This window comes from Desmodus rotundus, chromosome 3, assembly GCF_022682495.2.
Source record: "Desmodus rotundus isolate HL8 chromosome 3, HLdesRot8A.1, whole genome shotgun sequence".
Classification (NCBI taxonomy): Eukaryota; Metazoa; Chordata; class Mammalia; order Chiroptera; family Phyllostomidae; genus Desmodus; species Desmodus rotundus.
Window position 1 is genome coordinate 72,791,582 of NC_071389.1, and position 13,793 is coordinate 72,805,374.

The 13,793-nt window shown below is 38.5% G+C and overlaps 1 protein-coding gene across 3 annotated transcripts in view; it reads right to left on the reverse strand.

The window, feature by feature from the left end:
- CDKAL1 (CDKAL1 threonylcarbamoyladenosine tRNA methylthiotransferase) overlaps nt 1–13,793 on the reverse strand; it is a 626,103-nt gene that overhangs the window by 247,508 nt on the left and 364,802 nt on the right. The window lies entirely within an intron of this gene.

Below are 13,793 nucleotides of genomic sequence, written 5' to 3' on the forward strand. Positions count from 1 at the left end.
CATTGAACTCTGGAAATCATACACAACCTGTCTTACATTCACACGATGGAACATTTCACAACGACGGAATAGAAACGGTCCCAATACACATAACATGGATCAATCTCAGACATCCTGTTTGGGCAAAACGCAAGAGGGCAGCACTGCAGCAGAGGCCCCGGGACCCCGGCCCGCCTCTCCTTCCGCCCAGAGAGACCTCTCCGCCGCTCCTCCTCCCACCGCCCTCGGGAAGCCTCCTCTCCACCGCGAGAGCTGCGGCGCTCCCTCACTAGGTCGCCCTCTCCTCCCCTTGGAGGACCGGAGACTTCAGTTTCCTCTATTTTTTCTGATGAGAAAACACTTAAAAGTTGGAAACTTCCGATCCAAAAGGTACCTTCACACAGGAAAATAAAATACAAATTCTGTACTTTCAAATTTGATGCATTGTTTTGAAGTAAAATTACAAAATTCTTAAATAATAACAATATTAATAGCTAATAACTGCTGAGCACCTCCTACGTGTCAGGTACTATTCTAAGCATTCTACAAATATTAATTCATTGTTCTACCAATGTTACTCTGTTCTAGGCTAAAATAAAATCTTAAATTAATAGTATCGACAATGCTTATAAAGGTAGAAGGCAACTGCTGTCATGTCCCAGTTAAATCTGAAAACATCAAACCCCAGAGAAATGCGAAAACTCGTCCAGTGTCCCACACGAATCAGGAGCACAACTGGGGCCGCCAAAGAATGGCTCTGACAACCAGCAACGCTAGTTTCCGTGACTCTCTTTGAGTTCTAAAATCTAGAATGCTTTCTTAAAACAGAGAAGAGTCTCCTAAGATACGAGGTGGGACTCAAAAAACACCTGAATTTATTTATTAAAAACCGTGTATTTATTCTCACATGTTTCAACTTCAGTCTACTTTAAAGTACTCTCCATTCGATGCAATACAGCTATCAAGACATTTTCCCCACTGTTCAAAACAGTTTTTGAATGCATCAATTTTGACATCTTTTAGTGTTCTTCATTTTTGGGGGGGGGGGGTTCACCTCTTCCACACCAGCAAAACGTTTCCCTTTGAGGATTTTTTTTCATCTGGGGAAACAAGAAGTGTCTCTCGGCTGAGACTGAGTGAATAGGGAAGGTAGGGCACAGGGGTCATGACACTTTTGGTCAAAAACTGCTGAACACTCAGCACAGTGTAGGCAAGTGCACTCGTAAATCACCCATGATGAAATAGGCAAACGCACTGAGTCTTCAAAAAAAAAAAAAAAATCACCAAAGCCAAACGCAGCCTCTCACACCACCACCAGCTCTATACTGATACAGATAGGCTCCTAGAACACTCATTCAGGGAGGGAAGCCTGTACTACAAGGGGCCCACCCTCCAGAAGATAATTCTGGGTTTTGAGGGGTCTGCCCTCGTATACCACACTGATGTCCATGTTAACTTACCAGTAACCCATGTAACCAATGTCCCTGAAAGTGAGGAAATGAACAGAGGTGAAGTGGGCTAGGCTTATGGTAAAGAGGAAGAGAAGTAGGTTATTATTTATCCTTTCTTTTGAAAACTTCTGTGCAGAAATAGCAAGGGCTTGGAAAAGGAGAGATGTGAGAAACTGATAGGCTTCCATTGATGAGACTGAGAGTCTACAGAGAAGAGTAGCTGGCCTGGGAGACTTACAAAGGCTAGGAGGGTGGCGAGTGCACCACGCGTGGTATGATCAAGGGTGAATGCTAGAGGATGTGTTTGCGTCTCATGGAGTCAGCCACCAAAACGATCTCTAAGTGTTCTCCAGGGCCATCGGTAGCGAACAAGAAGAGTCTGTTTGCAGAACAATTATTCCGTGAACAGGGAGATCTTTGCAATACTGTTTGCTGTAAATTTCATTTTTATACTTTATTTGCAACATGAAAGGCATTTTCAGTGCAGAGAGCTGGGATATCCAAAAGAAATGTTTCTTTCTCAGGTGTTGGGTAGAGGATGCAAGTCAAGCAAGTGATTTCCCCACGCTTCCTACAGAAAGAGAAAGCCTTTCTGCCCCAGGGCTCTCTGATGCAGCGGTATATAAATATGATACAGCTGTCAACGCAAGTGTGTCACACCAAGTACCAGATAATAAAGTAGCACAACCATTTTTTTGAAATACTTTTTTTCCTTGTAGGTTCTACATCAAATCTCGAGTCACATCAAATAAAATGAGTTTGAAAAGATTTCAGAAGGCCCAGAAGTAGAGCTCAAACGGAAAATTTAAAGATCGATCTTGTTCTGCTCAATCCCTGCAAACTGGAGTTCCCTTTCTGACAGACTCAGATGCGGACAGAGTGACCATGATTCAACAAGTCTGCCAGATTGACGACAAAAGTCAGACTCAGTTCTTCTGCTTCTGGGACACGTCAATACTCTCATGACTCCTTCCGTTAGAAGGACAACAAATAAAAAACCCATAAAGGTATTTTCAACAAAAATGTTAGTGATAAACCTGAGGCACTTTAAAATCCGTATTTATTTCCAAGACAGTAAAACAATGTACTACAGGTTTTGAAATGACTCTTTACTTCCAGGAGTTAAATATTCTTGAGTAACCAATATTTTCCAGTAGTTTATTGAAAATTCTAAACTATTAATTACAAGTTTGATAGCTTTTTAGTTTAGAAAAGCAGCAGCAACAGCAAACGTCTACCTCCTGAGTAACAAAGGCCTAACCTGTTGACGTACAAAGCTTTCTGGGAGACTGTATACAGATGATGGAATGCGGCATCGTAAAGAAGTTATTATCTACCAAGAAAACAAAGTATTTTTATGAACTGAGACTAAAAGCAGCTTCAACAATATAAAAAACAGTGGTTATGGGAGTTAAATTATCTGTCAGAAGTAACAAAATAATATTAAATACAGTTTCTAATAAAAATCAATTTAAGAAAAAGAGGAAAGCAGCTAATGGCCACGGGCCAGACCTATGTGCTTGCCACGTCACCTTCTATGTGGTGCCCAGGGCCATGAGGATCTAATGAAGCAAGCACTTTACCCTGTAACTATCTGTGCTCTCTGTGAGGCTGATGTTTGCCACAGGCCACCGACTCAATTAATAGTGATCTTTTCCGTCCACAATCTACTACTAATGACATGTGCTCCTCCTCAAAAGCTTTGTGAGGGCAGATGGAAGACAAAAATTCAGCAGGACAACGGACTCAACCCCACACACTAATGGCCTGACAGATACAGAGGCTGTGCATTTCAAGGCATAAAAACTATTTACTGACATCCGGAAGAATGGCAGAATGAAGACCTCTGAAAATCTCCTCCATGAAAGCAATAAGGTCAGTGGCAAAAATGGTCAGAATCAACTTTTTTAGAACTCTAAATATTAACTAAAGGCCTGCAGCAATCTGGGGAGCATTTACTTTTTAAAAAATGTAGGAATCTAATAACAGTGAACTATATGGCATTTTACACCTGCCCTTTTCTCACCTCCCACTCCTTGGTTCCGTGGTAGCCTTGAAAACCAAAAGCCTCCAAATATGGTGAAAATCAGCAGTTTGGCAGCCACTGGAGGGGGCAGAAGAGGGTCGGAGCTCCTTCAGGGCCCAGTCCCAGAAAACAGGCATTATTTGACCTGTCTGCTGGTTCCATGGAAGACTTCACACACGGGGTTTGCGTATTTAACTTGACCTGGCACTGGTGAGAACAGCCTTTTTCCCAGGGGCATTTGTCAAAAATAATCAGCTGTAATTGTTTAACAGAATGGCTGCCTCAGGCTGTGAATAACAGTTAGGTCAAACAATAAGCAAACCACAGAGCTTAAAAAGAAAAGCTAGGGAATGTGATGTACAAAGGGGGCTTTGAAAATCACAGACCTATTTCTAGAGGGTCATGTGCATACCTAGGACTGTGTGTATGTCCAGGTTGTGCACATGCTCAGTAAAGACCTGAGAAGGCTGTGGGCTCTCACCTCTGGCTAAACCTAAGGTATTGCACAAGCAGAAGTGAAGGTTAGTACAGTTGTAACCGAGCACAGAAGGAATGCTCCAATATACACATAGGGAAGAGACTGAGAAACTTTTTCGTTCCAGGCCTGTAAGGAAATCTCTGTCCAATCATTAGCGGACCCCTAAGCTAATTGGGTAGAGACTTCACTGGCCACGCATAACAAAGAATCCAGGTTCTGCAGAATTAAGAAAAGTCACTTACTGAACAACAACAACAAAACCCTGAAGAGGCAGAAGTACCTCATTTCCAGAGCTGCCACCTTATATTTAAGTGTACATTCAATTGTGTCTCATAACAACAACAAAAACGTTGTCAGCAGAAACTGTCCTGGCAAAAGCCCAGATACTGAACTTACTAGACACCAACTTTAAGTCATTGTTTTAAATGCATTCAAAAAAGTAAGCAAAATCATCTTTCAAGAACTAAAGGAAAGCGTGAAAACAATGTCTCACCAAATAGAAAATCAAAAATGAGACAGACATTATAAAATAAGCAAACAGTAAATCTGGCATGAAAAGTAAAAGAATTAAAATTTTAAAAATTCACTAATTGGGCTCAGCAGGAGATTTAGGCAGGCAGAGGAAAGAACCAGCAAACTTGAAGGCAGGCCAATTGAGGTTACTTGGTCTGAAGGATGAAAAGAAAAAGGAATGAATAAAAACTAACAGTATCTCAGAAATCTGTTAGATTGTTAGATTGGGATGCTCAGAAAGCATCCCAATGCATACATAATGTGGATTCCAGAAGGAGAGGAAAGAAAAGGGAGAATAACATTTGAAAACATAATAGCTGAAACTCACAAATTTGAAGAAAAACACACACATTAATCTACACACATCCTAGAAGCTCTACAGACTGTCTGCAGCATAAACTCAAAGAGATCTCTACCTAGACATCTCACACACCGCTGGAAGACACAGAAAGATTCCGGACGGCAGCAGGGGAGTAGCAGCCCATTGTGTATCCTCAGTAAGATCTACAATTGATTTAACATCAGACATCAGAGAGGCCAGGAGGCAGGAGGATAATTTACAGTCATACCTTGTTTTACTGGTCTCTGCTTTTTTTACACCTCAGAAGGTTTCTTTCTTTTTCTTTCCCTCCCTCCCTCCCTCCCTTCCTTTCTCTCTCTCTCTCTCTCTCTCTCTCTCTCTCTCTCTCTCTCTCTCTCTCTCTCTTTCTAACACATTGAAGGCAACACCCTCCACCAACAAAAAAATAAAAAATAAAAAAGTTTCCTGCTTTAATGTGATACTCGCTTTATTGGGGTGGTCTAAATCCAAACCTATAATATCTCTGGTATTTCCCCAAAATATCTGATTTGGGAATAGGGTTTGTGGAGATGTAATAAAGTTAAATGAGGTCATACTGAATTAGGGTGAGCCCTAACCCAATGACTCGTGCCCTTAGAAGAAGAGGAACTTTGTACACAGAGACAGACAAGAAAGCCATGTGAAAACTGAAAAAGCGATGTCAGTGATATGTCTACCAGTCAAAGAACGCCAAAGATTGCCAGCAACCATCAGAAGCCATGAGAGAAAAACTGAAGATTCTCCTCTAGAGCCTCAAGAACGGAACTAACCTGCCAACGGTATGATTTGGGACCTCTGGCCTCCAAAACTGTGAAAGGATAAATTCCTGTTATTTTAAGCCACTCGGTTTGTAGTACTTTTGTCTTAGCAACCTCAGGAATCTAATATACAAGCAGCAACTGAGGATTAAAAACCAAAAATAACCAAGAACTTCTAAGGTGGGAAAAATGAAGTCTGAAAATATAGTAACAAGTCAATTAAAAGATTAATGTCTAAAATTTCAACTGATCAAAATGTAGGCTGATATTCCATATGACATTGTATAATAACAGTTGATTTAAAGCTTACTTTTCAGATATACTTTCCAAAAGTTAATTCTTTGTTGCCATATATTAGAGACAAACTTATCCACATTTTCTCTAATCAAACAATGCTTTACATATAGCAAATTTTCCGTGATTTTCAAAACTATACAAAAAATGCTAAAAAGAGAGAGAGAATAATTTTGCCTCTTAAATAATGAATAATTGGAGAACTTAAAACATTACCCTAACAGTTTAATTTTCTCTGGCCCACATGTAGCACACTTTGATGCCAAAAATGATTCATACACATAATCCGTTCATGCCTATTATAATCTATTTAAGAGTTCTGCTATAACACATGAAAATAAATACAGGAGTTAACAATATTAATTTAAAAACATTTACCTCTCCAAATTTAGGATACAATCATTTCCTGTTAATTGATATTAAAGAATTTTGAACTTCAATTTTGAAAGGTTAACATTTTCAAGTGGATTATTTTTGTGGTAGGCAAAGGAAGATGTGGGGAAAAGGACAGGTGCAGGTTGGACCTGAAAACAGCAAACAATTTAGTAGGCTGGAAATTAGCAGAAGCGAACAAAAAAACTGCACTTTACTTTCTGAAAAACATTCAGAATGCTCCTCAACTATTCTATAAACCATTAACTTCATTACCAACCTTTCTGTTCTACACCATGAATCAAATGAAAATTCCATTATCCACCTGATATAAAATATGAGAATTTCATTTTACTAAGTGCTGAATTAGCAAGTGCCTAAGGTAACCTTTCATAGGCTAGCAGAGCAAAGAAATCAATACAGAGATGATTTTAGAATCAAAAGAAAGTGTAAAAGAAACTATGTTGATTGCCTTATGTGTTAGCTGTCTTGTGCTTATGAAAGAAAGTCAAAGGCACCTTTTCAATGGCCCGAGCAGAACTGACTTCCTAAATTAATGAGGAAGATAAAGCCCACAACTGGGGTATTGTGGGATTTGAACTGTACTAATTTTGGCAGGTGACATAGAAACCTTCTCAGCTACTCCTGTGAAAAAAGTTAAGGATGCAGGGGAATGGCAGTGTGAAATGCCTTTTAAAATGCAAATTACACCATACACATATCTAATACCTTTTATAAGTGGAAATGTATACTAGAATACTAAAAGATGAAGTAGGAATATTTGTATGCCACAACTGAAATATATAAATATCCAGGCTTTTCAATTATTCTAGAATTACATTAGGATTACACAAACGTGAGTGCATGTATTCTGCTTTGTTAAGATATATATTATACATAAAGTATATATAACATATTATACAACATACACATATGTGTTATATATAATATATATATCATATATTGTATATTATATGATGTATAATATGTATTATATATAAAGAGAGAGAAAGACGTGGTTCCAGATATCTGACCGTGACATCAGTTTCTTTATAAAGCATTTGCAGAGTCTCTTTCACTCATCATCTTGACACATGTTTTATCCCCATGTTCTTTCCCTCTCAGAAAAAATGATCATCTCTTTTGGGAATGAATAGCCACATGTCACTGGATTTCATGAGCAATATTCAATAGCTTACGTCAATGGCAAAAGAAAAAAAGTGACATTAATGATTGAGAAGTTCAGGTAGTTTTTACCATAAAGTGGACTAAAGTATTTTATGATAACCGAAAATGATTTGACCATTTGTATTCCTACACCGGGTCTAGACTCCCATGCATGCTATTTAGTAATTCAGAAATTAGAACTGAAAAAAAGGAAAGCATGAGGAAAAGAAACTGGAACTGAGAGCAGCAATGAAGCCCACAGGGTAGGTCTCTGTATAAATTGCTGATGGTCATATTAGTAAAAATTCTTCATGATGCATTTTCCATTGTGCTTCCCAGGAAGACAGACATACCCAGTATGTCCAACGTGAGAAACATTCAGCCACCAAATAGTTCATTTGTCCCAAGAATACACCTGGGACTAAAAGAAAATACAGTTCCTGATGAAACTGAGACTGTGTCTGTGAGGGCAGGAAAAAAGAGTAATCTGTTGACTCGGAGCCTACCTATTTATGAATTCCTTTCTTTTCTGGGTCCTCTGGTCTGCATGTAATCATGAGGCTTAATCACCCAGACTGAATATTACAAACTGAGTCTCAGTAATAAGAAGCAATAAGCTATGCAAATTTTTCTGAGGCGCTGCTGAGCTCAAGAAAAGCTTAGGCTTCTTGGCCAAAGCTGGAGTTAGGGGCTGAAGCCTGAACAAGTAAACAAGCGAAGATCACAGAAACAGACTGCAGAGCTGGAATGTGGGCTGGAGCCCACAGTCCAACCATGCTTATGAGGAGCAGCATGTTAATTTCTTTTTTTTTTTAAATCAGAAATAGTCAAGTCAATGGACAAATAAAGCAGGCATTGTTTCCATCCTTATCTTCACTTCCAGAGGGGCTGTTCCCAGATCTCAGAATTAGGCTCCCAGTAAAGCCTGATAAACTTTTTCTTATGGATATGAATTCTTTCAATGTTTCATGAAGGTTTTCTCCCCCCAAATTTTCAGATAAGCACAAACTCTGGTGTCCAGTTTTGGAGGTTTCACTGACCTCTTGAAATCTATGCACAAATGCCAGGTTAAGAATGAAGTCAAGTCCTAAGAATTACAATCAGCGAGAAACTGGGTGCGAACAGTCAGATCGAACCACACACACTGACGTGTCCCAGGAGCTACAGGGGGATGGCAGACATAAAGGATTTTCCCTTTCCACTTCCTTACTCAAAACAGATCTCTACAGTGTCCTTCTATGCATCAAGGGGGAAATACTTCGTATGCGACAACACAAAATCTATCTGCATATTTTTCTATTATTCTGAAAAGTATAACCCTTAAGGAAAAAAATTAAAGACCCCATGTGAACTGTTGACTTCAGTCTGGAAATTCTGTGTTGCTCTGATGAGACATAAGCACAGCAGGGACTGAATTTGTCCTTATTTTAAAACTATGAGGCATTTTTTTAAGTCTGCGAAGCCAAACACACTATTAATGTCCATAAATTACCATGTGACAAAAGTCCTTCACAGATATCTATTGTCTTTGGCCAGATAAATTAATTTTGCTAAATATACACTTAGGTTAGAATATAAGGTCAATTAACTAGAAGTAAACATACAAAAATCAAGGCTAGTGAGAAACTGATTTGTTGTAGTGATTACAAGATTGCTCAGCCAAAACCAGATGAAACATTTAAAATGTCACTATTGATGATTAACATTATATAATACATATCATATAACATGAATGTACTAAATATAAATCTTATAGAAAACTACACATTTTAATTCAAGCTAAATAAAATGGAGCATAATATCAATGTGAATATTAGTATCAATATTTTTCAGCCATATTTTACAGAGTAATATATACATTTAAAAATAATTTGCTTTATTCATAATTTGAAGTATAATTATGAATAATTGTATAAGTATAAATGCGAAGTACTTGCACTCCAGATCAACTTGCCCTCTGTGGACCAAGCTATACATGACATAGAAAAGTCCTGATATAATTTTAGGATATCCAGGAAACTGGAAGGGAGATAACAGTTATTTTTAGTTACTCATAACATAGGAAGAACCAAAACAGCTTAGATAAAAAGAAATCCAGAGATACTTCACATACCCCTTACTGGTCAACGGCTTTACAATCTTTTCCCTACCGGCCAACCCACAAAACTACAAACAAGACAAGCTGCCTGGTTTTGACCATCTACTGATGACTTCTCTGATGGAGATTATAAAAAGCAGTGAAAACTAAGAAGCCGAATAATAAAGAAGCTAAGGGCCCAGAGAATCTACATATCTGATAATCATACAGCGAGCTCAATTGCTCCAGGTACTCCTACAGATACTCTCTATCTATCCCTGATATTTTAGCAGAGCAAATAAATAAAATGCATCCCTTAGTCACAGAAGGGTGACTCATAATTGAGAAACACTTATGATAACAATCCACAAATTCCCCCCAAACTAGATGCTCAGCACAGATAGGAAGACAGTTCAAATTATAAAGGCATGCGGAGGAGGCACAGCTAAACTTGGAGCCATCACATTATTCCGTATGCGTTTAGTGAGTGCACATTAGCACAGGCGGTGAAATGCAAAGATGAAGAAGGCGGCCTCTCCCTCAAGAGGATAACAGTTCTGTTGAATTTACATGTAAATAAGTAATCATGGCTCACCACGATGAGTGCAGTAGCGATATCTCAGAGCGAAAAAGATGGGAAGAACCTGGGAAGCATCTGGAAGGCTTCACAGAAGATGTGGTATAGCAGAAAGCATTTCAGAGTCAGATAAGGTTAGCAACCAGTTCAGCCGCTTCCTAGTAATGGAATCTGGCCAATTATTAAAGCTTTCTAAGACTTGGCTTCTCAGTCAACAAAATGAGGATAATAATGTATTTGCAGCAAGCTTATTATAAGAAGGGAAGGAGATATGGTGTGTAAAGCAATCAGCATGGTCTCTTGAAAATAATAAGCACAGAATAAATTGTACTGATATTTTATTTATTATTATTATTATTATTATTGTCTTGAAAGAAGTTACCAGTGACGTCTTACCAGTGACCAGTTAGCAGTAGCCAGTGTATCACTGTCACTGGCCTCATCACCTTGTTGGGTTCACATGTATCATGTTCAGTCTGAATTAATACATTAGCTACAACTGGGAAGGCAAACCAAGCAATGTAGTTTCAAGAGTAGTCATATTCACAAGCCACCTACTTTCTATAAGGTCAGAGTTCATTAAAGAAGAATACTGCATTACTTACTACCTTAGTGATATCAATAGGAAGGCAAACTCTATGGACATTATATTAGTCAATACACATAGTAGCCATTATTAGTATATCTGAGTAACACATTATTATCAACTGTTAACACATGGTAAATATGCAATGAGAAAAAAGTAAAACTTTCAGGAGTTTAAAATGGCAAAAAAAAAAAATTACAGGCTAGACAGGAGGCATCATCAGCACACTAAAGGGAGGAGAGTGCGGGGATGTAATAGGAGGAGCATCTAAGAACCCTGTAACGCCAAGCCAAAAAGCTTATCTTTAGCCTTGGGGTGATGGAGAGGCATCACAGACTTTAAGATGAGGTAAAATGTTTCAATCTATCATTTTACCTATTGTTTCTACTTTATACCCAAATTTAGTGAGTATTACGTAAGTTCATTATCATATATTTCATATACACTTGAGCTATCTCTTGTGGGCCATACAGTCATTTAAAATGAATCCCCTGTTGTTTCCCACAGTGAAATGCTAAACACAGGTTTTGTAGATGTTGCAGACACTTGACTACTTGCCTGCCTGCCCGTTAGGGGTTAAGAATTCTCCCTCTCTTCCATTTATTCATTACATACTTATTCAATATCTGCTATATACATGCCACATATAATACTAGCTCTTGATAAAACCTTAAAAGTGCATCCTATGTTAACTATAATATGCATGTTTTGTTCCTATAAAGATTTAATAAAGTGCATATCAACAGATCTGTTTTTCCACTTTTAAATAATGATGGAAACTTTGGTGCTTTCCTTTAAATGATTACCCCTTTAAATTGTTCAATAAAAAAATAGAAAGTTTTAAGCTGGTAGAAGGGTTTTAAAAGAATCTCAAGAGTGAGGTGAACGGGAGGTGAACAGGTGAAGAAGGGAAACAACAGACTGAAGTGCTCTATAATTGAAGCCTGTAGCGTGAAGCATCTTCCAGAAACACAAGAAAGCCCACGTGATTGTTAAGGAACCCTTACTGTAAGGGCATTAAAGCATCACAGTAGTGACTTCAAGAGTGGGGTAGATCCGTGCAGTTTAAAATAGTCCCCACCTGCCATTCACGGGTGGTTTTTGTTTTGTTTTCATCTTTTCTCCTGTTTTCTTTTTCTTATTGGTGAACACTCTTCAGCACTCTTTAGATAAGCCAAGCAATTTCCTTAGAGTGGTCTAAGCCTAGCAAGAGGGAAACGGGGAAATATGCTGTATTGGTGGGTGCAAGCTGAGGCTCGCCAGGTTAGGGCTCCCTTCCCTCATGTCCTTTCCACACTGGGAAGCTGGTGGAGCCTCTGAAGATCAGTGACCTGTCCTGTTACACAAGCATGTGCTTGTGGAAGCTGAGAACTCTGGGCTCTTCCCCTCACAGGGGGCGGGAAGAACTGCCAAGGTGTGAAGGTTTTGTCAAAGTGACAAAAGCAGACCTTAAAAGCTCTTACTTTTGAATGGTGTGGGTCTTTTATTCTTGTGTGCCTTCACTTGTTTCATTTTCATCTGTTTCCTTTGGATTTCTTTCTCCCTTCATGCGGCACAACAGAACTGCTTAAAAGTACTTAGAAATGTACTCCCTGCTAATAAGGTACACAGGAATGAGTAGCTTTCTTTGGGACCAACTCTCGCCTTAGAAACTCATTTACTTTGTCATCTTCTACTGCCTCTTCTGGACAGTATGTTAATACTTCAAAGACTACAGAGTGGGTGCTACAATTTTATGAAGAAGGCTCTTCTTTTATTCATTCTTTTACTCACTCCTTGATTGAGCCATTCTTGGGTGGGGTAGAACCAGAGATGGATATGACTAGGTCCTTGACGCAGAAAAATGACAACATAGGAGGAAAATGACAAGAAGAATTTTAAAAAGGTAATATTATGGCAATCAGAACTGATCATTCCAACCACAGTCTATGAATTAAACATCTGGTGTTTTCCAGGTAAAACATAAAGCTGTATTTATCATCTTGTGTTGATTTTTTAGACACTCTTCTAGAGCATCTATTCAGAGGTCAACAACTAGCACTACCTTAGGTCCTGAGCATTAGGATTTGCTATAAATATGGTATTAATTTCTGCAATCTTGCAATTTTACTTTAAGTGCTATATTTACTGCAAGAGGTATTTGTTTAGTCATCTCAAAGCCAATAAACAATTCTTTACTTGAGCTTCTCTGGCTCTACCCACTATGGTTCCTTCGATCCTTGACAAAACTGCTAATTGATTATATATTGGTAGGCCTTACTCCCCTTCCTATGCACCCCATACCTAGCGCGTGTCCTGGTTTTCACGGTGTACGTCTCATAGCTACTGCGACCACATCCAGACTGCAGCAGTCTCAGCACACCTGATGGTTACAGATAATCACTTGCTTCTTCAAGTGTTGACTCAGAGTTAAGTAAAAACTGACATGCTTGTGACTTCCTTTTAAATAGCAAATCAAAACTGCCTCACACTGTCCAAAGTACCAAAGTCCCCATATAAACTGTATACGTTTACAAAAAAATCTGGCTTAAAAAATGTAAATAACAAAAGTGAAATTGCTGAATTTCTTCATGACATATTTATAATTAACAATCAGGTTGCTATCAACTCTGTTTTCAGAATTTCTGAAATACGTTGTTGATATTAGGGAGGCTTTTCAGCAACAACCTTAACAAGTATAGGCTTCAAATCAAATCGACAGAAACAGACTTTTAAATCTTTGAATATTCATTTGCATTTATGCATTAAATTTCAGCAACTACACTTGCTTTTAAATTTTTGGAGCATTATGTTTCTACACAAACTAACTGATTAAAAATGTAAGGGACTTGTTCTTATATTTTACCTATGACTTTCCAGTAACACTTATTAAATTCCTTATCCATAACTGTAAACCTAATATAATTATGTTATTCTACATATTATAGTCATGGATCTCAGCATACGCCCTCTCATGTACACGACTGCTCCCTGTCCATATTCACTGCTCATACTCACTGTGGCATGTGTCATCAGGTGCCACAATTAGCTGTACACACGGTCCACCTTTCTAGTTTAATGGTGAGCTACTTGAAGGGAACCCTCCTGACCCACAGAAGGTATAGAAATGAAACCAGGGGTCTCCCATTATTACAACTCCTCTTTTCACAGTGATTGCAAGAGAAGCAAATGGAAG